Genomic DNA, 4200 nt, shown 5'->3' with positions numbered 1-4200 from the left:
CCCAAGCCACAGGCGCCGAGCCAGAACATTTCATGCTAACAAAACTGAATACACATTTTTGTCATTGGGCCACAGAACATACTCCAAAATCGACCACATTTTAGGTCACAAGTCTAAATTCAGTGAATTTAAAAGAATAAAAATTATTCCTTCCATCTATTCACACAGTAATGGAATAAAAGTTGAACTCAGTAAAAACAGGAAATCTGCAGACTCATACAAAAACATGGAAGCTAAATAACCTTATGCTGAATCATAGGTGGGTCAGAGATGAGATGAAGAAGGAAATCACCAAATTTTTGGAAGAAAACTATAATGAAGACATGAGTTACCAGAACCTCTGGGATACTGCAAAGGCAGTCCAAAGAGGAAAATTTATAGCACTGTAAGCCTTCCTCAAGAAAATGGAAAGAGAAGTTAACAACCTAATGGTACATCTGAAGCAACTGGAAAAGGAAGAACACTCCACTCCCAAACTCAGCAGAAGAAAAGAAATAACCAAAATGAGAGGAGAATTAGATGAAAATGAAAACAAAATGATTATACAACAGATCAATAAATCAGAAAGTTCATTTCTTGAAAAGCTTAACTAAAAAGGTTAGGTTTGGGCCAACCTAACCAAGAAAAAAAGAGCAAAATCTCTAATTTCATCAATCAGAAATGGTAAAGATGAAATAACAACAGACCCATCAGAAATTCAAAAACTATACAGAAACAGTACACTGTACCCCCCATGATGGTATTAATGTACACTGCTATGATTTAATAAAATAGGCTTCAAAAAAAAAAACCAGAAATTCGAAAACTCCTTAATGAATATTACAAGAAACTTTATTCCCAGAAATATGACAATCTGAAGGAAATCAACCAATACTTGGAAACACGCCACATCCCAAGATGTAGCCAGGATGAAGTGCAAATGTTGAACAGGTTTATATCAAGTTCTGAAACAGTATCAACTATACAAAATCTCCCAAAAAAGAAAAGCCTGAGACCCGATGCCTTCACATTAGAATTCTACCAAATCTTTAAAGAGGAACTAGTATCTACATTACTTAACCTCTTCCAAAATATAGAAAAATAAGGAATACTACCCAACACATTCTACGAAGCAAACATCACTTTGATCACCAAACCAGGAAAAGACCTAACAAGAAAAGAAAATCATAGATCAATATCACTAAATAATATTGATGCAAAAATATTCACTAAGATCCTGGCAAACAGAATCCAACAACACATCAAAAAATATATGTACACCACGACCAAGTGGGTTTTATCCCAGGATCTCAAGGATGGTTCAACATACATAAATCTATAAATGTAATTCATCACATAAACAAATTAAAAAACAGAGACCATATGATTCTCTCAATTGATGCAGAAAAAGCTTTTGATAATATCTAGCATCCCTTCATGATCAGAACACTTAAGAAAATTGGTATAGAAGGCACATTTCTCAAATTGATAGAGGCCATCTGTAGCAAACCCACACCCAATACTGTATTGAACAGAGTTAAACTGAAATCATTTCCAATCAGATCAGGAACCAGACAAGGTTGCCCATTGTCTCCGTTGCTCTTTAACATCGTAATAGAAGTTTTTGCCATCACAATTACGAAAGAAAAGGCAATCAAGGGTATCCACGTAGGATCAGAAGAGATTAAACTTTCACTCTTCACAGATGATATGATTGTATATCTGGAAGATACCAGGGATTCTACTACAAAACTCTTAGAAGTGATCAAGGAATACAGCAGAGTCTCAGGCTACCAAATCAACACTCATAAATTGGTAGCCTTCATATATACCAACAATAGTCAAGCTGAAAAAAACCGTCAAGGACTCTATTCCGTTCACAGTAGTGCCAAAGAAGATGAAATATTTGGGAGTTGGCTCGGCAACTGTGCCTTGGGTGGGTAAGGCGCCAGCCACATACACCTAAGGTGGCGGGTTTGAATCCAGCCCAGGCCCACCAAACAACAATGATGGCTGCAACGAAAAAAAAAAAAAATACCCAGGCATTGTGGCCGGCACCTGTGGTCCCAGCTACTTGGGAGGTGGAGGCAGGAGACTCACTTGAGCCTAGGAGTTGGAGGTAGCTGTGAGCTGTGATGCCACAGCACTCTACCCAGGGGGACAGCTTGAGGCTCTGTCTGGAAAAAAAGAAAAAAAGAAAAATATTTGGGAGTTTACCTAACAAAAGATGTGAAAGATCTCTATAAAACGAACTATGAAACTCTAAGAAAGGAAATAGCTGAAAATGTTAACAAATGAAAAAACATACCATGCTCACAGCTGGGAAGAATCAACATTGTTAAAATGTCCATATTACCCAAAGCAATATATAATTTTAATGCAATCCCTATTAAAGTCCCAAAGATCTTGAAGAAATAATACTTCAGGGGATTCTGGGAAGATGGCCGACTGGTAGCATCCCTGGTCAGAGGCTCCTGAGCAAAGGAAGAAAAACTGGTTGGAATCAGAATTTATGAACCCAAACACGGGGAGCTCAGCCCAGAAAGAAGCTCGGCAAGCTATAAATCCAAGGAAGACCATTTAAGAACATAAAATACAGGTACAAAGCGGACCCCAGAACTGCTTACTAAAGCCGCCCCACTCCTGCGGGTGGCGGGCGGCCACAGAGAAGCCCCCTGCACTGGCCAGCCACAGAAGTTCTTGCTAGAGCTTAGGGCACCCCCGCCAGCGGCAGCGAATGAGTCCCCCACTACGGGAGGGTCTAGGACTGCTTGCTAGAGCCGCGCACCACACAGGCGGCAGAGATGAACCCCGCCCCAGGGCTCTGGGCAGGTCCAGAACTGATTCCTAGAGCCGCAACCTTCCCGCGGGAGGCGGGTGGCCGGAGTGGAGTTCCCCTGCTCCGGGCAGCCACAGAAGTACTTGCTAGAGCTTAGCGCACCTCCGCCGGTGGCGGTGGAAGAGTCCCCCACTCCGGGAGGACCTAGAACTGCTTGCTAGAGCCATGCACCCCACGGGCAGCAGAGAAGAACCCCGCCCCAGGGCTCTGGGAAGGTCCAGAACTGGTTGCTAGAGCTGCAAGCCTCCGGCAGGCGGCGCATAACCAAAGTGCAGTTCTCCTGCTCCTGGCAGCCACAGAAGTACTTGTTAGAGGCTAGTGGACCCCCGCAGGTGGCTGCGAACGAGTCTCCCACTCTGGACGGGCCCAGAAGTGCTTCCTAGAACCGTGTGCTCCATGGGTGGCAGAGTAGATCCCTGCTCCAGGGCTCTGGGCAGGTGCAAAACTGCTTGCTAAAGCCGCATACCTCCTACTGGTGGCAGGTTGGCCGCAGAGGACTTCCCACTGCTCTGGGCAGGCACAGAATCACTTGCTAAAGCCCTGCACACCCTTACAGGTGACAGCGGACCAGTCCCCCACGCTGGGAGGGCCCAGAACTGCTTGCTAGAGCCGCACACCCCACGGACGGCAGAGTAGATCCCTGCTCCAAGGCTCTGGGTGGGCATAGAACTGATTGCTACCACACCTCCTGCGGGCCGCGGGTGGCCACAGAGGATTTCCCCTGCTCTGGGCAGGCACAGAACTATTTGCTAGAGCCTCGCACACCCCGCAGGCAGTGACAGAGGAGTCCCCCACTCTGGGAGCACCAAAAACTGCTTGCCAGAGTCATGCACCCCACAGGCAGCCGAGGAGATCTCCGCTCCAGGGCACTGGGTGGGCCCAGAACTGCTTGCTAGTAGCACGGGTGTCCTACGGACAGTGGCAGAGGAGTCCTCCGTTCCAGGCAGACCCCAAACAGCCTTCTAGAGACACACACACCCCACAGGGGCCAGAGGAGGAGTTCCATGCTCCAGGCACCTGTGCTAGGTGGGCCAAGAATTGCTTGCTAGAGCCACGCACGCCCTGCAGGAGGCGGCGGAGGAGTCTAGCGCTCTGGGTCGGCCAAGAACTGTTTATTAGAGCCAGGTGTGTCCCACAGACAGAGGTGGAGGAGTTCCCCACTCCGGCTCCCAGGCTGGGAGGGAATAGATTGGCTTGCTAGTGCCGCACACGTCCAACAGGCCATGGTGAAGGAGTCCTCCACTCCCCCCAGCTACTCTGGTGGGGCCGAACTAAGACTGATCTGGTTGCTTGCGAACCATACACTACCACTGCCCTTCCCGCACCCCCTGGCTGCTCCAGGGTGCTGAACTAGGACTGATCTGGCTACTGCCAGTCTCCTG

The sequence above is a fragment of the Otolemur garnettii genome, unplaced genomic scaffold (assembly GCF_000181295.1).
Source record: "Otolemur garnettii isolate 467f Iridium unplaced genomic scaffold, OtoGar3 scaffold00256, whole genome shotgun sequence".
Classification (NCBI taxonomy): domain Eukaryota; kingdom Metazoa; phylum Chordata; class Mammalia; order Primates; family Galagidae; genus Otolemur; species Otolemur garnettii.
Note: the sequence above shows the minus strand (reverse complement) of the source record.